The 22,938-nt window shown below is 43.0% G+C and overlaps 1 protein-coding gene across 2 annotated transcripts in view; it reads left to right on the plus strand.

The window, feature by feature from the left end:
- The first annotated feature begins 1,764 nt into the window (after positions 1 to 1,764).
- The window catches only part of LOC120435685 (sterile alpha motif domain-containing protein 9-like), a 41,414-nt gene continuing 20,240 nt past the window's right edge, over positions 1,765 to 22,938 (plus strand). For both annotated transcript variants that reach the window (XM_039605535.1, XM_039605534.1), the window contains exon 1: positions 1,765 to 1,892. The gene's annotated coding sequence lies outside the window, so the exon portion shown is untranslated. The remainder of the gene's footprint in view (positions 1,893 to 22,938) is intronic.

A 22,938-nucleotide genomic window follows, 5' to 3' on the forward strand; every position in this document is an offset into this window, starting at 1 on the left:
TTGAAGGATGCGGCTTTCTTGGATAACTCTGTGTTCAATCGTCTTGTCCAAGTGTGATAATGTCTAGCTCCAAGAAAACCAACCTGATGGTGTTCAGATCTGATCTTTTATAGAAAGAGCGGGTCAGCTGATCACATCATGTGCACTAAGAAAACCTACTGGAGCTCATATTAGAAATTATTGTGAGTTGTGTTTCTTTTCCTGTGCTGAGCCTGTACTTCATCCCCACCTGATGAATCCCACTGTAACCCCTGACTGAACGCTATTTACCATTTATGTGTGGAGGTAAGGTCACCCTCTACAATATAGGCAACACAAAATAGATATTTTTTTAAATTCACTTTCACTGCTTATGTCCTACATAACAGATCGAACTGAGTATACTCATTAGAGCAAGAATTTAAATTTGAATAATATTTTTATTCTCATTTATTAATATTATTTTATTATTATATTAATACAGCACAAGGTTCAGTTAACAAAAATGGTTAGTAGACTACTTTTTACTTTCTTACTTTGAGTACATTTCAGGGCATGTAGTACTTTTTCACCTTTACTCGAATAAAAATATTTGCTTGAGTATTTTTTAACACAGGTATCTGTACTTATGTTATGTGTTTGTGTACTTTCTGCCCAGTTTGACCCATTTAGCAGAAGTCAGCCTGTTTAAGGCTCTGATATCTATTCTGTATGACTTCAAGCAGTTATGACATGGTCTGATTTTCTCACCTAATAAAGGAATATTTAATATATCAGTCTACTCTTCATTCTATCAGCAACAGTTATCACAGCTCGGACATTTCCTTGTCCCAGCGTATATGTAAGCATTGCAGCCCAGTGAATGACACAGAGTTCAAGCTCACTGCTGTAATATATCATAATAATCTGACAATAACTACAATATTGGCCATATTATATTTACATTGCCAAAGTGAGATGACTTTAGTCTCATGAACAACATTAGCTAATTGTTATTTACTAACTAGTCTTGAAATGACTGTTCAGTACAGAAATGAAGCCCAACAATCATGTTTTTACAGTCCCGTGGTCTCAGCCTCAGATACTCAACTAATCAGTGATGTCGTATAAAAATGAACGAACAAAAAAACATTTTTTTTCTCCTCCATTTCTGTCAAACAATGCTGTATGAAACGTTTCTCGCGGTTAGTATCATGGTTTTTAGGCAACCTGAGCAGCGCAACGAAGGCCAGACCGTCCCATTTCACAAGCCTCTCACTTCCGCACTTCTGGTACTTCCTAGTACGCACCGTACGTAGTACGCGAACTGCACGTACTCCGAAGCGTGTGGTCGGTGGATTGGGACACAGCCATAGTTTCTTTCCACTGTGTTCCTGTTAATGATAAACTACAAATTTACCCCAGATTACTAAAATATCGATGTTTTAATATGATAATCGATTCTAGAAGATAAACAACTGGTATCGGAGGAATCAATATTTCAGTATATAACACACCACTACTATGCAGCAGACAGGCTCACAGAAAGAAATGCATCTCTACCAGACTGAAATTGTGAGAACAGAAATGGACTAGCCTCCCATTGAATGTAGAAATATAGTTGTATTTTTTAGTACAACTATATTTACTTATCTCACGAGTCACTATGAGTTTTTTGACGACGGGGATTAGTTGCTTCATTTTGCTCTGCCCTGGCTACTGAGAAACCTGACACCGGGTCTCATTTGCATACTAACAGTGATTGGATGTTTAGCTGGGGGAGGAGGGTCTCTGTCCAGTGCTGTGTGAGCCTGCGCACAAACAGAGCACGGAGGGAAAGAGCGAACAAGACGTGAAACCTATCGTCACATTTGTGCCTTTTCCAGCGGATTTTTCAGCTACTGTAGTAAATCTTGTCCGTATTCAGTTTGTGGGTAATGTATTATTTTCTTTCTCTACTTCTAAAAGTTTGATTTAAGGGGGCAGGATGTTTGTTTAAGGGGGCGTTGCCCCCTCTTGCCCCAGCGTAATACCGGAAATCAACTTTTGGCAGACAATCACTTTTTGGCACAACACCGGCCCCGCTCCTTTTATTAAAAATTAAACTCTAGCCAAGGAGCTGTCACGGTATGGCCAACTAGTTTCGCCATGTTGCGTGTCACAGAAGGCAAGTTTTTATGATCCTCAAAGACACACTGCTAGTGAGCTAAACCTGTCTTTCAGTTTCAAAATAGAGGGTTTAAATTACATGGTGTTGTTTGCTTCGTCTGAGAGCAAGAAATGTTTTGGTTGTGGTGGAGAAGGGCATTTAATTCAATCCTGTCCAGAAAGGCTAAGAAACACGCAGCCAGCGGTTGATGCAGTTGGAGAGCGGGTGTTGGTGTCCGGTGTTCCAGATTAACTGGCGTCGCAGATCAACTGGCGTTGGTCGAACAGATGTGTGGTAGACTTGCTTTTCAGGAGCCGCTACCGACAAAACAGCAAATAAACACCAAATGTGTCATCTGTGACATTTGTGAGGTTACCTCAAACACACTCCGTCAGTCTTGTTGCTCTTGAACAACAAAATGTTTAAAAATGTCGCGAGTTTACCTGGTGATATTCAGCAAACAGCAAACAATTAACACCACGCCGATACTGCTCACAGGACAGCAAGAGTAAACGATCTTGTCGTTGTTGTCGTTCCCCTCGTATGTTTTATTACTCTGATTTCAGCGTTTTCGCTGCACAACTAAAGCGTGCAGTCTACTTTGTGTGCACTCAAATGGAGTCGAGTCAACTAGCTCCACCTGTGGCCAAGTGCCATAGCCAACAGCCAGATTAACTTGTGACACACATCTGCACCTGGCTCTATTGCTACGTTTGAATTCGTTTCATGCACAATACATTTGGAACTATTTTCTGTTTTTGTGTCTTGCAAATAAACCTTTAAAATAGCTGTTATAAGGACCTTTTTAAGAGTGATTTCTCAGAAAATCCCAGTTTGTGCAATAGTTTCTTCAAGGGACTCCCTCAAGTGGCAGCAGAAGCCAATCGAAAATTGGAGGCTCAGCCAACTTTGCATGAACTTGGTAGAACTCCTGGTATTGATGGTCTTCCTGTTGAATTTTACAAAGCCTTTTGGTCTGTGATGGGTGAGGATTTGGTTGTCACGGATAGTCTGCAGAGAGGCTTGATGCCTTTGAGCTGTAGAAGGGCGGGACTCACTCTGCTACCAAAGAAGGGAGATCTACGCAATTTGAAGAACTGGAGACGCGTCTCGTTGCTCTGTACAGACTGTAAGATTTTTTCCAATGTCCTGACCACCAGACTTCGAGACGTGATGGCTTCTTTCAGTCATTGGGACCAAACATATTGCGTGCCTGGCAGGCTGATAAGTTATAATATCACTTTGACTAGAGATGTTTTGGACCTCTCTAACTCGGGCATAGATATTGGTTTCATTTCTATAGACCAAGTCAAAGCTTTTGACAGGGTTGAACACCAATATTTGTGACAAACTTTAACTGCTTTTGGCTTCAGCCCAGGTTTTGTAGCAATGATTCAGGTTCTGTACCGTGACATTACGAGTGCACAGAAATAAATGGAGTCTTAAGTGGTCCATTCAATGTTCAAAGGGGGGTGAGGCAGGGCTGTTCTTTGTAAGGGATGCTGTATTCCCTGGCAATTGAACCTTTGCTTCACAAATTAAGACAGGACTTGTGTGGTGTTTATATCCCTGGGTGCAATGTATCTTTAAAGTTGTCAGCTTATGCCGATAATTGTTCTGATCCACTCATAGAAAGATATTGAGGTTTTAGGGAACACAGTTTCTCTTTTTGATTGTATTTCTTCTGCCAAAATAAACTAGGAAAAGAATGAGGCTGTAACTGTGAGAGGTCAGCTGGGCTTAAGTATTTTGGGCTGTTTCTAGGCAACGCACCTTTTTTTGCAGAAAAAAGTGATAAAGTTGGATAAAGTGAATGGTCGGCTTTCAAAATGGAGGTGGATTTTACCTAAAATGTCATACAGAAGCCAGGTTCTTGTTATCAATAATTTGGTTTCTTCTGCTCTGTGGCACTGATTGACTTGTGTTGATCCCCCATTTACTCTTTTGTCTAACATTCAAAGGATCCTGGTGAACTTTTTTTGGGATAAGCTGCACTGGATTTCTCAAAGTGTCCTTTTTCTCCCTAGGGAGGAAGGTGGACAAGGTCTGGTCCATTTGGCCAGTAGAGGTGTAGCTTTTCGCTTTCAGTTTATTCAGAGGCTACTTACAGGACCCCCAGATCTAGTGTGGAGGAGGGTATCGTGCTGTATTCTTCAGCAGCTTGGTGGCATGGGTTTAGATCAGGGGTGGGCAATGTCAGTCCACGAGGGCCGGTGTCCCTGCAGGTTTTAAATGTGTCCTCGAACCAACACAGCTGATTTAAATGGCTAAATTAGCTCCTCAACATGTCCTGAAGTTCTCCAGAGGCCTGGTAATGAACTAATCATGTGATTCAGGTGTGTTGACCCAAGGTGAGATCTAAAACCTGCAGGGACACCGGCCCTCGTGGACTGAGATTGCCCACCCCGGTTTAGATTTATCTCTGTTTCTGATGGACTCGAGCAAGCTGTACTCTTCAGTTGTTCCACCTTTTTATAAGAGTGTTTTTCTGTATGGGGTCTGCTGAGGAAAGGAAGGCAACAGCAGGCTAAATCTCTGTACTGGTTGCTGGAAGAACCTGTACTATTTGGCAGCTTGCTGGATTGCCCTGTCTGGGGGAGGACTACTTTATCCAGACAGCTCCATGCTGCACAGGTTTTTTCTCTGAAGAGGTTGGTAGAGCTGGCTGCACCTCGGCTGGATAATCCTGATGGACTTGCTGCCCAGCTTGGAATAAGGTCTACTCGAGTGGTTGGTCAGCTTTTGGATCATTGGAAACACAAGTTAGGTGGAGCTGAGTGTTCACTTTTGGCAGGTTATTGTGAAGGCACTCTGTTTCCAAATCATTTGGATCCTTTTCCTTCCATCAGACTGTTTCCTGGTTTTAAGAACTGCTCTGGGCCTTAACTGGATGCCGTGGATGTTGCGGGGGTGTCCCTAGAAGGGGCCTCTAGAAAAACTTTGTATAGGCTGCTTGTAAAAATTCGCAATCAAAGCAAGCTGAATGGACGCAATGACACAGTGTAGAGGACCCATCTCTCCTTAGCACCTGACATCACACCACCATGGAGATCCCTTTATAAGCCTCCCCTCGTGAAAAAACATGCAGACTTACAGTGGAGAATTTTTCATGGCATTGTTGCTGTAAATTCTTTTGTTTCTGTTATTGACGCTGCCGTGGAAGACAAATGTCCATTCTGTGAGCAGAGAGAGACCCGGTTTCATGTTTTTCTGAATGTGTTTGCCTCTCAGCTCTGTTTGTGCTACTGAGAGCTATCTTCAGTAGTTGTGGGGAAGGTTTTACACTGAATGTCTTTATTTGTACTTTCAAATTTACTCGTCAATTTTTTTGTTAGGACAGGCAAAAATGGCAGTGTATATGAGTAGGAAGAGGAAGGTGACAGAAGGGCTGAATGTTGAGGTGATCCCTGTGTTTGTCAACATGGTGAATGCTAGGCTGTTGCTAGAATTTAATTTCTATAAGGCAGCCTCAGACCTACATACTTTTTCTCGGGTCTGGGGCTACAGAGAGGCAATCTGTAGTGTGGTGGAGGAGCACCTAGTTTTTGGGCAGGTGTTAATGTAATTATTTGATATATTGTGCTTTTTGATTGATTTTGTGTTACACTTTATTATAACGGGTATGGTGATATGTCAATTATCTAATGAGAAATAAACATATTTTTTAAAAATCTAATCTCTCTCCCTCTCTCCCTCCCTTCCTCCCTCCCTAGTGCTTTTTCGTGTCTCCGCAGTCAGTCTTGTCTCAGTGTAAAGTCTGTAAGTGCATTTTGTTTGTCCCCATTTTCCTGCTTTACTTTGATAGTCTCGTGTGTTATGTTAACGTTATCAGTTTTGCTTCCCCCATCCTCACTATGTGTGATTTCTCCCAGTTGTGCTCTCCTCCTGTGTCTGATTCCCTCATTACTTCCATATGTATTTAAGCCCTGTGTTTTCCTCTGTCCGTTGTCGGGTCTGTCCGTTGTTGCGTTGTACCACTTCCATGTCTTTTGAGTTAAACTCTTCTAGTTTCCTGTTTTTGTTATTGTTTTTCTGTATTCGTGCTAGTCTTTTTCCCATCAGTAAAGCTTAGGCCTCTAGTTCACCTTTTGTGTTTCGAGTCCTGCGTTTGGGTCCTCATTCTGTCTGCCACACAGTGGAATCATGACAGAATGACGTGACCACACAATGGACCCAGTAGACTGTGAACTGCATGAGCAGCGGGAGGCCTTCACTGTGCTAGAAGAAGGCACATATTTCACAGGACTTCCACCTGCTGGGGGCCACCTGCGTGAGTGCTCAGGCGTTGCAGTGCTTCCACCTGCAGCACCTACGACTTGGTCGCTTCAAAAGAAATAGTCTGCTTTTTCACACACTCTCCAGCCTCAGTGCCACCTGCTCACTGCAGGTTCAGCTGTCTAGCCCAAAGGCTCCGTCCTCTTGGAGAAACCGGTGCTCCGGCCACCGTCATTCTATGGTTGCTGAGCAACTCTTGGTGGTGAGTCCAAGTGACTATTTTTCTCACACTCCTCCCGAGCCGGTTAAAAGTAAAGACAACAACCCCACTTCAAAGACTGTTAAGACTGATATCCCAGAGACTTTTTTTTTCAAAGACTGCTTGTCATTGTGGAAAAAATTTAAGACCAATTTTTGCAGAGTGTTCTTTTCCGAACCTGCTTCTCTGCCTCTCTGTGTTACTGTTCCCAGGGCAGCTATGGTCCAGCCTTCACCTGCACCCTTATCAGTTTCCCAGGTGAGGGGGCTAGGGCTCGGTTGGTCCCTGCTCTGGTTCCCAGGCCAGCTGAGGTTCTGCTAGTCCCTGCATCCGTACCTGCTCCTCGGGTGGGGACAGCAGACGTCCAGCCATTGCCAGTGCCTGTTCTGGCTCCCAGGTTGGGGCAGCTGTGAACCAGTTCACTCCTGCACCCGTACCAACTGCCCGCGTAGGGGTGACTGGTGTCCGTTGTGCCCTGGCACCCATGCCAGTCCCTCAGGTGAGGCTCGCCGAGACACAGCTGACCTCCGCACCCATATTGACTCCTCGTGTGGGAGCACCTAGTGTCCGGCAGTTGCCTGCACTCCATCCTGTAATGGTTGGAGGCTCTGGTGAGCTCCCATGCCGCCATTTGTCTCTGCTTGAGGCTCTGGAGAGCTGGTGCAGCTGTCTTTCTTTGCTGGGGACTCAGGAGAGTCCGTCCAACTGCATATGTCTCCGCTGGAGGCTCAGGAGAGCCGCTCCAGCTGTCTTTTTCCGCTTGAGGCTTAGGTGAGCCAGTCCAGCTGTCTGTTCCTGCAGGAGACTCTGGAGAGTTGGTCCAGCAGTCTGCCTTTGCTGGGGACTCTGGAGAGTCCATCCAGCAGTCTGCGGCTTCCGGGCTGATGTCTGTTCGTGTTGGGGTCTCAGGAGAGCCACTCCAGCCGTCCGCCGTTTCCACGCCGCCATGTGTGTCGGGTGGAGGCTCTGATGAGTCTGTGCAGTTGTCATCTGCCTCTGCTGGTGGCTCAGGCAGGTTACCCGGCCGGCCACTGCCTGTTCTCCCGTGTGGCTCAGAAGAGCCTATGAAGCCACCTGTTCCTGCCGGAGGCTCGGGATAGTCCCTCTAGCTGCCAGTGCAACCTTTAGCGCAACCATTGGCAGCTGTCACAATGTCGCCTGCAGCTCCGCCACCCGTGGCACACATGCCACTGTCAGCTAAACCATTCATAGCTGCCATACCAGCACCAGCTAAACAACCTGCAACTGCCACACTGCCGTTTGGTCCAACTGCCAGAGGTCAACGTGCCGTCTGCTCAAGCTGTGTGTCCGCCAGCTTCATCACCGCCAGAGGTCAGTGTGCCTGTCTGGTCCAATGGCGTCTCTGCCAGAGGTCAGAGCGCCGTCTGGTCCAGCCTTGTCTGATCCTGCCTATTGGCTGTCTGCCAAATTGCCCATGCGTTCACGTCCACGTCCAGCACAGGTTCTACATCCATGCCCCACATGGTCGGCACATCCATATTCCCCCACCAAACCACACCAACATTGGCCGCCTTCAAGGCCATTGACCATGGAGCTTCACCTTCGGCACCACTGCTTTTCACACAGCCGGCCTATGGATTGGCTTCCCACGCAGTTGACCACTAGAACTGTGTCTGCGTTCCCACCGTCCATGTGGCTGACCCCCTAAACTGAGTCTGCACTGCCAATCTCCTTGCGGCTGGCCTCCAAAACTGCAGTTTTGGACCTCGTGTTTTTGGACTCCTTGTGCTCCAGTTTTGTTTTCTTTGTCCCTAGCCTTCTAAATTCACATATCCCTGGACTATCAAGAGCACTAAATTTAACCTAATTACCAAATGAAAAGGTGTCTCTCCATTGCTTAACCTTTAGTAGAGCATGTTTCTATGTGTTTGTTCCATGTGACTAAGCCTGAAATGGCTGAAGGAACGCCCAAGCAACCACATCTCCAGTCGACAGAGATTAATAAAGACATGGACACAAAGAGCTCTAGTAGAGGTTATGCAATGGAGAGAGAGCTAAGCCTTTAACGCCTGCAGACACACCCAAGTACCTGATTAGAGGTCATTTTTAGAGTAAATGTTTAATGCTACAGTCAGTATAGGATGTTGTTTTTTTTGTTTGTTTGTTTGTTTGTTTTTTCTCTCATTAAGCAGAAAAAGATAGTTTACCACAATTTTACATTTCTGCTTGGCCTAGGAAGCATTTTTGCTATGGAATAGCAAACATAAAAGGTAAGAAGGCATTGTTTTCCACATAAACTCTGATTAGTATTTAGTACCTTATTAATATCTGAATTTCTTTCTCCCACTGAAAACTTTTGACTTAGGAACTCAAAGTTTCAAGTCGCAGGTGCAATAGAATTTAGCAATTAAGACAATACCTTAACATTTGGAATTTTTAGATTCAAATGTGTAAAAATAACCTGAAATTTTGACTTATTGATGGCAGGAAAAGGTGCAAGACAAAGATAATAATCTGTAAAAATAGGAATTTAAAAATTCTAATTTAAAAAAACAAATCCTACATGACTGCAGCCAACAAATGTGTAATTGAAAGCAGTGTTTGTGTAAAGCAGGGCTCTAGACTAACTTTTTGCCACGGTTGCACTGGTGCGCCTACATTTTTTTCTTAGGCGCACCAGCACAAAAGTTAGGCGCACCCAAATTTTTCAACCGCATCGCTTAACACCGCAGTTTTACATGTGCACTTTTTTTGGTGGTGGGGGGGATTGCGGTCCATACAGACAATATTGACTTGTAAATGATTAACTAACAATCTTGTGCTTGTCCCTAAAGTGCTTTGGCACTCTTTGGCAATATTGTAGACAATGTTAAACTTAATCATCATCTCGGCCTCCTCTGACGACCTGTTAGCTACTGCCTGCCGCTGAAAGGCAGTGGGGAGAGAGGACACTTGGGCAGTGCATTTATGACGACATATAATGTGTTTTCTGGATACCCTGTGCTTTTTCAGCGTTCAGAGATTGATGGCTCCATGTCAGAGCACTGGCTATGAATTTCAGACGGATCAGGCCTTAACTTAACAAAAAAGTTATCAATCGTTCTTTTCATTTTTTCTCATTACCCACAGCTACATTCACTTCTGTCAGGCCTAGGCTGCTCACTAGGACTGGGTATCATCATTGATTTCTATAATCCATTCGATTCCGATTCACAAGGTCCTAATTCGATTCAATTTTGCCTCAGACAGTCAGAAATATTATAATTCTGATCATTTATCAGCACTGACACTTGTGAGACTTGATCAGAATTGTGAACATCACAGCAGATGCCTTTGTGTAACTGAGTAACTGAGGATAAAACTCAGAAAAACATGAAGGAGATTTTTCTGGCCTGGCTTTTTATAGCAGATAACCTTTAAAATATTCTGCAACATTCTGCAATTTTGCATAGTTTTAAAAAGTTTAAATGTCTTCAGTATTGAACAGCAGAAATTAGGCTTTCTTGTCCGAGGTCATTAAGTGAAAAAAAAAAAAGAGCGGCTGACAGCGCTGTAAACAATGGTAGACTGGTGAATGAATAATGAATTGAATTCATTCAATAAGCGAATGAATAATGCAGAAAACAGATTTGAGATGGGAAACTGTTCTTGAAGTCTGCAGAGAGCGAGAGAGAGAGCTGTGCATGAAGTGTGATTTTTATCGTGGTGGAGGCAAAACAGCAAAAGTAAGAGGGAATTCATGACAGTATTTATCAAATGTGAAGCGTAGTTTGCTGCTGGTTCAGTGAATTTTGGTTGGAGAGAGACAAAACCTGCGTGCCCGTGTACGGGCCGCCGGGTGGGAAAGCCGAGAAAGAGAAAGCTGATTCTGATGTGTTGGGTCTGGGCTCTGCGTTTACGTCTTTGTGTGGAGTCCGTTTACCTGCTGTCATTTGCTGTTTGGTGGTTGTTGAAATAGTTTTGTGAGCTTTAACCTGAGATTCTGGTGTTTCTGGCAAAATACATTTATATTTAAAAGTCAATTCAGGATTTAATTAATCGATATCGCTTTATTCAAGCCACTCACCTCTCTCTCTCTCCGCCCACCCTGCACTTTCAAAGGTACACACGGACTACATGAATATCTGGACCACGACCAATCAGAGCGGTCCCACCCCTGACTATCTCTGATTGGTTTAGACCATGATAGGGGCATAATGTGTGTCTGCTGTTGACCACACGGAGACTGTCAGAGTTGCGGAGTATTTTTTTTTTGTTGTTGTTGTTGTTACTCGAACAGTTGGTCACACCGGTGCGACCTAAGATTTTTTTTAGTCGCACCATTGAAAAATTTGGTCGCACTCTAGAGCCCTGTAAAGCCTTACCTGGTAATGAGTTACTCAGTACTTTATTCATTCATTGATTCATTGTCACACATAACTTTTTTTTTAAAATTCAGTTTAGTTATATTTTACTATTGTATTCTTAGCTTATTTGTTGCTTTTTTGTCTGGAGGTGGGCCCAAGTAGATTTTGTACAGATTGTTTTATAACTCCATTTTATAGTAGCTACACCCTAAGTTATAAAACTATGTCTAAAGTCCACAAGTGCCTAAATGTGTGCCAAAGAGTCAGAGGGAGAAAAAGAAAAGGAACTCAGGGTTGGGCTCTTATTAAACTCCACAATGAGGATGGCCGCAAGCTAATGTACTCCTAGTGCTGGTTCTAAACACAGATGTATGGAGGGACCGTGGTGTCACTGTTACAGTCCTAGCAGGCATCTGTGTTGTGTGGGTGTATTTCTTTTTCCTGGACTCAGCTGCAGCTCATTTCCTCTGAGGAGCCAGTACAAAGCTGGCTGCATTCAGCAATCGGCCACTAAGGCTACGTTCACACTGCAGGCGAAAGCGCATCAAATCCGATTTTTTCGCCCCTATGCGACCCGTATCCGATCTTGGTATGACAGTGTGAACGGCACAAATCCGATATTTTGAAATCCGATCTGGGTCACTTTCGTATGTGGTACTGAATCGATACGTATCCGATGTTTTAGAAAGCGACTGCTGTGTGAGCGGTCAAGTCGCATTAAATCCGTCTTTACGTCACTGACACAAGACAGACGCCAATTATCAGCGCCGAGAAGCGCCCGATAGGACATCGCGAACGATTTCCTACCATCCAGTGAAACTGTTGGGAAGACAACGTTGGAAAAATGTGAACATTTTATTTTACTGTATTTTCTGCAGATTCTGACAGAAATCTGCAACTATCCTTTGAAGCACCGCTCCTCTAAAACAGCAAAAGGATCATTATTAGGTCATCTACATTATTATGTAAATAACAAAATAACTTAAAGCAAAAATCTGGAAACATAAAGTCCGAAGTCTTTATATTAAGGGCAATCAGTCAAACAATATTGTTTGCTCTGGGTCTAAACAGAGCGCGTTGTGTGTGAATTCTTTTGCGCATGCGGGCCGCTTTGAGCGTTCACACTGGAGAGCGTTTGATGTCGCATTTTATGTGTAGTGTGAACAAGCAGACAAAAAAATCGGATTTGATCAAAAAATCGGAATTGAGCATTAAGACCTGCAGTGTGAACGTAGCCATAGTCTGGGGATGAAATTAGGAAGTGGCAGTGGTAGTGGTAGTGGCTGTGTTCTTTGACATAGAAAAGGCTTATGATATGCTCTGGAGAGAGGGTTTAATGATTAAATTGTATGGTGTAGGAATAAGAGGACGGATGTTTAATTGGATATGGGATTTCTTATGTGACAGAACCATTCAAGTTAAGATACGGACATATGTGTCAGAGCCATGCAAAACAGAAACTGGAACCCCGCAGGCAAGTGTAATAAGTCCAACATTATGTCTGTGAAGGTTCTCAGTCATCCAGGTCATCGTAGTCTAAGGAGCTTGGAAAGAAAAGCGTCTGGACTTCTTTGAGTTGCTTGAAGACGTTTCACCTCTCATCCGAGAAGCTTCTTTAGTTCTAAGGGTCAATGGTGGAGAGTCCCAGATTTAAACCCAGTGGGAGTTTCCCCCCAAAGAGGGACAAAGGACCCCCTGATGATCCTCTTGATAGGTTTGTAGCTTGAACCTATTCGCTGGAACGTTGAAGGCAATGTGATTACACAGCAAGCAAGACACGAAGTAGGCAAGTTCTTTATGTTTCACGTGCACGGGAGAGAACTGGACAGGCGCCGTTCCTTCGCTTGACCCCAGTTGCTCTCGTCCGCTCTCCCGTAACACTGCTCTTTTATTGTGGTTACATGAATATGCATAGGTTCATTAACATATGACCTCTTATATAGGTATACATGTGAACAAAGAATACCTTGTGTGTGTGTGTGTGTGTGTGTGTGTATCTGTGTGTGGGGGTCAAACTGTGACCCCAGGAAGACTCCCCAGAGCCGTCCATCTATACAAAAGGCACTTAGACTCAAACAGATATACGTGTGTTTGCTATACCATATATCAGCAAGAGAAGATACGACCTCTCCTAGGAGGTGTGTGATCTATGCAAGAAAACTCTGAAGAGGAGTGAACGCACTCCCCTCTTCATGCTACACAGAGTTGTTACAGACCTCCTAGGATGAGACATTCTTTCAATCTACAAATGATTATATACTTCTAAGCATATATGAGTAAATATTTCTAAGCATAAATGACAATCAACAATACAAATCTAACATTTCCCCCCTTTTGGCAATTATGCTAGAAAAGTACCCAGTTATGATCACCTCATGCCTGACAGTGTCAATGCAGCCATTTTTATACTCAGCATATGTAAACGTACACAGTTTCACAAATGTATTAGCAGTTATCCAAGTTCTCACCCAATGGTAAACTGCATCCTACGAGCAAACAAATGAATTGTTAATGGTCAAAAGAGAAATTAACATTTTCAAAAACACCAGCTTGGTTGTGCTCCTCTGCAAGACATGTAAATCACACGTCTCTCTGCAGAGTGGTTTAAGTTCTGCAGGGCATCATAAATGTCTCTTCCAGTTGTTTCCATCACTGTTCATAGGACCAGAGTCCAAATGTATGTAGAATAGACATTCAAACATACGTTGAGTTTGTTGTTTGTCAACATCGTGAAAGCTCGTCAGCACTCTAGTTTTATGGCCTCTACCAACCCCCATCACCTCACTTCAGGCCTCCTTGTCCTGTGGGAGATACATATCCTCCATTGTCCATCCCCTGCAGGAAAACCCTCTGTGGAAAGGGTGCTGGATCCAGTTATCTTACTGCTGTTATGATCCCAGCAGTCTTCAGTGTGCCATCGTATGCACAGTACAGTGACACAGTATTAGGTGATGTTCATAGGAAACTGCTGTCATCACCACCATAGCTTCTGGTTCCTGTGCTTTTCACAGAATCATGATGCCATCCTTGGACTCCCCTGCGCTGTCGGTGGAGCTTGGCACGCCCCTCATCCTTCAGGTGCCCGTCTGTCGTCCACAATCTCCTCTGTTGGCCTCTGGAAAGCCCCCTTGGCACAGCTCTCATTCCAACGCAGCTTCATGGTCCTTGCTGTGGCTGTGGAATCTGATCTCCCAATGGGCCCCAAACAGCTTGACCTTTGACCTCAACCACTGCCTGGACTGTCAGCTATGCCTGGAATGGGTTGCTTCTCACTGGGCCTCAGAAGATTTCTCAGGAGATTCCTTTCAGCAATACTCTGACTGCTGCACCTGTATTTCCTTGCTAGGAGGAAAAACTTCTATTTGGAGAGCATGTAAAGCATCATCAAACCACATTCTTTAGTTCAGTGAGCTTCATTTATGGACCATCAAAGCCTCATCTGAACACAGATGCACCACTTTGCATAGGTTTAATACCTGTTGACTAACTGTTAATCACACAAATCACTGCAACAATCTTAAAAAAAATAGTTTAGAAAACATAGAAAACATAGTTTCATGTAATTCTGGACCCCTCCTCTTGACGCATGGACACTCCCATGAGTCAACTCATCAAACCTAGATTCCTGTCTGAAAGAAAAAGGTTAGCTAGATCATGTCCCAGGCACCCTCAGGGCTTCACCTCCTCTGGAGTAGCTCCGTAACCCTGCAATAAAAGATGTTAGTGTGTTTTGCATATTAAGTTTGCTTAAAACCTGGCTCTGTCTGGAGCCTACATACACACCATCATGGCCTGGAAAACAAGATCTGGAAGTGAAATCAAACTTCACACCTATAAACAATTGTATCATTAGAGTAATAAAGCATCAACAGGACAAGTATCATGTGCAGGTCTTCTCAAATCAGTAAACTACAATTATTACCATAATTCGCCCCAAACATGGATCATCCCATGTACTCAGTTAACAGTAATGTAATCGGTGACTTCCCTTAAGCAAAGTCACTCCATGTATTTAACACTAGGAGCTCAGTAGTGGCCAGCTAATGAGCCCCATATCAAACTATTCCACAAACACTGCATCTCTTAGTTGCTTTCTCATGTTACTTGTCCGTCTCTGCTGAATCCTCTACATGCACTCTTAGAAAAACAAACATTAGCCACACACATGGACAATCCTGGAGGTCAGGCACAAATTGACAGGGTCCAGAGGTGCTATAAAAAGACCATAAAGTTAGCCATCCATAGCTGTGGAAAGAAGTAACACTAGTTTCAACACAGGAAATTTCTCACATGTTATTCACATCGTCAAAGTAACCTTCACATTTCCCCAACAACACAGTGTAACAGCATCACCAACTCATAACCTGTAAACACAGTTTTCTTCACACGTAAACCCAGAAATCCTGTAGTAGAAAACATCAACCAGCTGTCCTGGTATAAATCACATGATCAAATCACATGAAGACTGTAATGCTGTAGAAAAGTTAGCGCTGCGCAGGTGTACACACACTTTCTCACAGTCACCTCTGTGAGCAACACAAGGTAGTGAATAACACCCCTGGTAGATGCGCAGACACAGAGAGTGGCATTTAAAAGGCTAAATCGTCACACAACCTCGGATGTTGTTATCATCTTCCTGCTCCTTGTAAAAAGAAACACACACAGATTCATCTGCACCTTTGTCAGGTGGGGGTTAACTTCGCACAGTGATGTCAGTCAGCCTGTCAGCTTCTGTCCGCTTTTACCAGTCAGTCAGTTTTATTTTCTCTCACTCATTCATTCATGCATTCATTCATTCTTTCTTTGCTGACAGTGGAAATTATTGTCGCATTTTCATTTCCACTTCTCAGCAAAATGACATCATTTCAAAAAGAAAAGAAGAACTTTATATTGGATTCTCTCGCTTAATCCTTTTTTGGGTAGGGACCTATTTTCTAATTGTCCCAGATAAGTGACTTTCTCCTGAGCCCATTTTAATGTGGAGAAACTCACTTGCAACAATTTTCTCGACGACGCGTCGTATAGCGCTTCTGTTGTAATCGTGCAGATCTGCTCAAACAGAGATCATCAAACAAAACTTTCAGTGCACTGTGAAAGTATCAAAATAAAAAGGCCTCATTAAGTCATGACACACGCTCCTCATCTCAGGAGGGTAAATCATACCATTAGCATGATTTATCATACCATCATACTAATCGGCAGGCTCAACTTCACAACAAAAGAAAAATCATCAGCTAGATAAACTCCAACCCAACCATCAGCCGCACAACACACAACATAAGCCTCATGTCTCATTAGCTATGAGTTTTAATCCCCAGGACTGTACTTTTTACTCATTTAGGCCACAGACCCATGTTATTCAGTTTTCCTTTTTCCCCGTCATCATAAAACATGTGACGTCATCAGGTATTTCACAAAAAACGTTTGTTCTTATATATTCAGAGTTGTGTAATTGGATGCAGGAGTCACTCGCACATCACAGCAGGAAACTCAGTGTTTTAGAGTCTCCATTCCAACACATCCCATTCACTCGTACTAGAATTCAATCACCTTTCATTAATCTAAGAACCATCAACTAATTTGCATATCAGCTATTAACCCACTAAGTTGACAGGACAACAGAAATGCATGTTCAAAATATTATCACAAAAATGGAATTTCCCTCATACAGTAAATTACTTGTGCTGCATCAGTCAGGCAGAAAGCATCTCCCAATTTACTATATTAACAACTAAATTTATTGTCTGATCACTGGTTGGTCAAACCAGAATCTTTTCTTTTTTCCCACAAAAATTAAACTGTTGTCCTGCAACCTAGTTAGTTAACTGTCAGCATTGGATAAATTCAGCATTTGATAACAAGTCTCTGTTAAATTTACACTATTTTAACACTGATGAGAGATAACAAGCTGATTTTCATTGCATGTGTGTTTGTGTTATTAGGCAGGTTTAATCAATGTCTCTGGAGCTGCATCTCCAGCAGGGCATGTTCTTAAAGCTGCCTTTCCTACACACTTCTCTGCTATTAATTGATCATTTTTTAACTAATGTGCTATGAGTCCACTGATCTTTGCATCACACGAGGTGACTTGAACAAGATGATAAACAGACTCACATGCTTAAGATGTTGTCTAATCTTCATGAACTCTCTTTTGTTTGTGTTAGTAGGGTTAATGCATGTTCTGCTTGTGTGTGTGATTTTGTATATGTTTCTTTTTGCAGTGTTTCAGATTCCTTCACAATTTTCCTACTTAAGCAGTCAGTATTATTTTCCCCAGGTTTGCTAACCCAAATTTTGATTTCCCACATTAAACAACAGCATTCCTCTGTGTTCTTACCTCCTGCTCTCACTCTGTTGTTCTCTCCCACTTCAACAGTCCAATAGCCGGCAGTTCTTCTTCAGCTTTGTCCTGTGTTCCACTGTCTCTTCTTGCCATTTTCTCCAAAGGTGGCAAATGTCAAACTCCAACAGTCTCCTCAGTTCTCCTCAAACGTCCTTTTCTCAAGCACAGTGAACTTTGCAGCTTGTTGGAAACACAGTGTCATTCATCCAATCAGTCAGGATGATGGTTTGCTCTTCTTCTCCACTGCTGTTTGTCCACACTGCTGCTGCTTGCTGGGACTCTTTGCTTAGGACTTTGCTGCTGTCTCTTTATCTGCCATGTTATTGCTCTTTGGAACTGCATTCCTTGTCTTCAGGGAGGAGTGAGAGCTCACTTGTGAGGTTGAGGGACACATGGTGCTGTAAATAAGTTAGCCCAAAAATTGGCCTGAACATTTCCAATGATCTTAAACTATAACTTTCTTCCGACTGCTGCATGTGAAAAATCGATCCAGGTCTGCTTTTCATCTGAAAGTGACAAAACTAAGACATTTCCATTATTATTATCACTGCTTAACCAACACACATCTCTCTCTGTTTTTTGAACTCTTCTTCCTTAAAGGCAGAAAATGAGATTGTAGTTGTTCTTGGCTGATAAACACAAAACCTTTTTCCTATTATTTTCCATCTACAATGTAGATTCTCTCTTTTTTACTCTTTTTTTCTTTACACTAGCTGGTGACCTGCAAAATCACCGCTCTCACAATTTGTGACAATTACGTTTACACAACGCACACACACTGCGACGTCAGGCACATTCACACTCACTTTTTTTCCATCTGCATAAATAAAACATATGGCTGATGATATGTGCCATGGTGATCCATAAGTATGATCACAAGTTTATTTAATTATTTTTCAACCCAACAAAGCAAATAAACAAAAACATGATGCTGATGCTATGAACACTCTACACACATGAATCAAGATCCAGGAAAACTGCTGCGCATCTGAAAGAAGAAGCTGAACTCACGGATACGCTACATACTCGAAAGTTATCATAGTTCTCTTCCCTTTCTTTGATGAGTTCTCAGCCAGCTCCCGATCTAATAATGTGTAGCTTGCTCATCAGCTCAGAAGAGACAGCAACACAACCTCACACAGTGGTTGCGTGCTTTGCCCACAGTGGCAAAGACTGACATTTTCATATTTAACTCAGCTTCTCCATCATGTAGTTTTCAGCTGTTTCACACAGCGTTCAGCATAATAGTTGTTTTCATAGGTGTGCTCTATATCTCAACAATGGCTCATAATAGGATGACAGTTTTCAAACAGGTCAAGTGCCTCTATGCACTTCATTAGTTAAAATATTTGCCTATTTTACTTCATCTCATATGTCATCGTACTGTATTTGAGCAACCTTAAGCTTAATGCAGATTACTGTTAACAACTGGTTAAAGTAATGGTCTGGAGCACAGGCCGTTGTTGATCAGGGCAATCATCTAAACATTTTGTGTCAGCAAGGAGTGGGGGAAAGCCATTCACCAGAGCATATCTTAACTGCTGCTGATGTGGGCTGGCCTTCTCCACACGCTCTTCAAGGCTGCTGTTTTCCTGAAAACTTAATCTCTTCCATTTATAAGCATGCAATTAACCGCACGGCTCAGGTCCGCGTGAAACCCGCGCGACCGTGCTCGCGTGAACCCGCGCAGCTAAGGAGCTGTCACTCTTTTTTTTTTTTTTTAAATACTGTGCGCTCCCAGGAGCGAAGTCCAGCATAAACGTCTGTCACGCTCGGACGCACTCTTGGTTGCTTAGGAACCAATGATAACAACAACAACCGTGTCCCAGACCACGCCTGCTCCGCAGTCATTAACACAAACACAACAAATATCCTCGCTCACAAACAACAAAAATTAGGCCTATTTTCTCAACGCAGTCTCACACAGTGGCTGCGCGCTTTGCCGCACTCAGTGGCAAAGACTTACATAACAGTGATCACGCCGCTTTACGCACACAGTGATGAAGACTTTCAACTCAGTCTCACATAGTGAATGCGTGCCGCGCCGCACACAGTGGCAAAGACTTTCAACGCAACCTCACACAGAGGATGCGTGCTTTTGCCGCACACAGTGGCAAAGACTTTCAACGCAACCGCACACAGTGGATGCGTGCTTTGCCGCACACAGTGGCAACGACTTGAAACTTACTCGGTGTTGCGTAGCGTGTAATATCAGCCTCGGATCCCGCCGATCGTCATTCATCGAAGAGAGAAAACAGACAGCTAATCCACCGGCCCGATGACAAATTCTCACGTCTCGCTGACGTGAGGGTTCTCTCCTCGGTGAATGCCGACTCTCCTAGGTGTGTGATCTATGCCAGAACACTCTGAAGAGGAGTGAACGCACTCCCCTCTTCATGCTACACAGAGTTGTTACAGACCTCCTAGGATGAGACATTCTTTCAATCTACAAATGATTATATACTTCTAAGCATATATGAGTAAATATTTCTAAGCATAAATGACAATCAACAATACAAATCTAACACCTCTACCTAATCACATGAGCCAAGGTGTGAAAGTGGGTGTGGGTCCCAATCAGCCAGGGTTTCGGGTGAGCTCATTGTGAAACCTGGCCTCACCCTATCATGTCAGATGGCCTGAGGTCAGATGGCCCAGGAAGATCAGACACCAGCGAGGGAGGATAAGAAAGACAGACGCAACAACATTGTCATCCCCTATGTAGCCGGTGTATCAGAGAAACTCAGGAGAGTTTTCACCAAGCACGACATCCCAGTGTACTTCAGACCCAGCAACACACTCAGACAGAAACTGGTTCACCCGAAAGACAAAACTCCAAAACACAAACTTAACAATGTGGTGTATGCTGTACAGTGCAGCGAGAAATGCCCAGACCTCTACATCGGAGAGACCAAACAGCCACTTCACAAGCGCATGGCACAACATAGAAGAGCCACCTCCACGGGACAAGACTCAGCAGTTCATCTGCATCTAAAGGACAAAGGTCACTCTTTCGAGGATGCCAATGTTCACATGTTGGACAGAGAGGACAGATGGTTTGAAAGAGGAGTGAAAGAAGCCATTTATGTCCACTGTGAGCGACCATCTTTGAACAGAGGTGGTGGTTTACAACACCAACTGTCTGCCATCTATAATCCAGTTTTGAGATCCCTTCCCAGACGCCTTAACGCCCACTCACATCCTGGGCCATCTGACCTCAGGAAATCACATGATAGGGTGGGGCCAGGTTTCACAATGAGCTCACCCGAAACCCTGGCTGATTGGGACCCACACCCACTTTCACACCTTGGCTCATGTGATTAGGTAGAGGATCATCAGGGGTCCTTTGTCCCTCTTTGGGGAAACTCCCACTGGGTTTAAATCTGGGACTCTCCACCACTGACCCTTATAACTGAAGAAGCTTCTCGGATGAGAGGTGAAACGTCTTCAAGCAACTCAAAGAAGTCCAGACGCTTTTCTTTCCAAGCTCCTTAGACTAAGTCCAACATTGTTTTCCGTTATGATTAATGATATTTTTAAAGAGCTATCTAATAGTTATGGTGAATCACTTTTCGCTGATGACACAGCGGTATGAGTAAGGGGGAGGAATGTTGACCATCTCGTTAGGAAACTTCAAGAGGGGATCGAGAAGGTGGAAAACTGGGGAATGGAGTGGGGTTTTAAATTTTCGATTGAAAAAACTAAAGTCATGTTTTGCACAAATAGGATAATAAGGGAAGATAAACAGTTGTTCTTGTATGGTGAAGTGTTAGGAAGGGTGGAGAGCTTTTGTTTTTTGGGAGTAGTTTTTGATAGGATATTAACTTGGAAAACTCACGTAGAGCACATTGTGGAGAAAAGTAAAAAGGTTCTTAATATCATGATATGTTTAGCAGGGTTGTCAATTTTGATGCACTCAAAAGTATCTATCTCATGTTAATTTGATCAAGGATTGATTATGGATGTGTGGTTTATGAGGCAGCGGCTAAAACTTGGTTAAAGAAGCTGGATGTCATCCAAACTCGTGCATTGAGGATTTGTTTAGGGGTGGTTAAAACAACGCCAGTATGTGCTCTTCAGGTGGAAGCAGGGGAAATGCCTCTGCATATCAGAAGACAGCAGTTAATTTGAAAGGTCACAACAATAATCATCCTGTTAAGAAAGTGTTAGAGACTTGTTGGGAAAGAGGAAAGGGTTTTAAAAATTGTTTTGGGTGGGTTGGGGATGATAGAGTGGGAGCATTTAAAGGATATGACAAAGAATTCAGCCAGACAGTCTTGAGGTCTTTGCGACCCACATCGACATGGAAACGCATTAAAGTAGACAGATCATTAACGGATAAGAAGAGGAACTTTACAACAGATATTTGTCAAGAATTTTATAATAGATTGGAGACCAAGTATAGTGACTATTTACAGGTGTTTACAGATTGGTCGAAAGATCCAAAAATTGAAGCAACTAGCGTGGCAGTGGTAATTCTGGAGTTAAGTATCAAGCAAAAAGCAAAAAGAACATCAAATCTTCTGAGTACATATGCAGTTGAGTTATATGCCATACTGTTGGATTTAGAATGGGTGGAAGACAGCAGAATTTCAAAAAGTAATAATATGTAGTGATTCATTGTCAGCATTATTAAGCACTCAAAAAGGAAACACAAGTAACAGCAAATTTTGTATGACGTTCTTTTTGCTCATCATAGATTATCTGAACAAAATTAAAATATAGTAATAATCTGGACTCAGCTCATATAGGTATTTGGGGTAATGAAAGAGCAGATAGGTTGGCTAAAGCAGCTGTTAAAAAAGTAGATATTGATGTGCAGATACCATTGTCGAAATCTGAAGGGAAAAGTATAGTTTGGACAGAAAGTAAGAATTTCTGTAAAATGGCATGGGATAATGAAACAAAAGCGAGACATTTATATAGGGTACAAAACACGATATAAGTTAAGAGGAGTAGTGCATTAAATAGGCAGGAGGAGATAATTATAAGTAGAATACGAACATGTCATTGCTTTTTGAATGGTACTCTTTTTAGGATGGGAAAACATCCGACTTGGTTGTGTGATTGGGGTAATGCTATGGAGACGGTTGAACATGTGCATATTAGTTGCAGGAAGTATGTAAGTCAAAGGAGAGTGTTGAGGGTAGAAATGGGTGGTGTAATGGAACTTGCATTTGAAAAGGTGGTTAATCAGTTAAGTCATGGTGAAGGGAAAGGAGTGGGGGTTTTTTTGTTTTTTGAGACATACTGATCTTATCAAGAGGATTTAAGGATTCGGAAGTGAAGTAAGAGTAAAAGCCAGGAGATGGCAGCAGTGCAACATCTTTGGATGCAAGCTTCTGTTAAACATGAAAGAAGAAGAATCAGCCACTAAACAGTACAAGGCCTGGTGAAGAGCTGCTTAGTTTTAGCATGTGTTTGACCAGCCAGTATTTTAGGTGGTGTTGTGGGCTAGTAGTGAGTAGCTAGTGTCTGTTGGTGGGAGAAGTTTTTTTTTTTAAATTTAATTTAATTTTATTTAAACAGCATCAAATCACAAAAACAGTCACCTCAAGGTCCTTTATACTGGAAGATAGGCTTTAAAATAATACCTCTTTCTGCCTCTCTCTCTCTCTCTCTCTCTCTCTCTCTCTCCAGTCAGTCTTGCCAGTGTAAAGTTTGTCAGTGCGTTTTGTTTGTGTCGCCATTTTCCTGTTTTACTTTG

The sequence above is a fragment of the Oreochromis aureus genome, linkage group 22 (genome assembly GCF_013358895.1).
Source record: "Oreochromis aureus strain Israel breed Guangdong linkage group 22, ZZ_aureus, whole genome shotgun sequence".
Classification (NCBI taxonomy): Eukaryota; Metazoa; Chordata; class Actinopteri; order Cichliformes; family Cichlidae; genus Oreochromis; species Oreochromis aureus.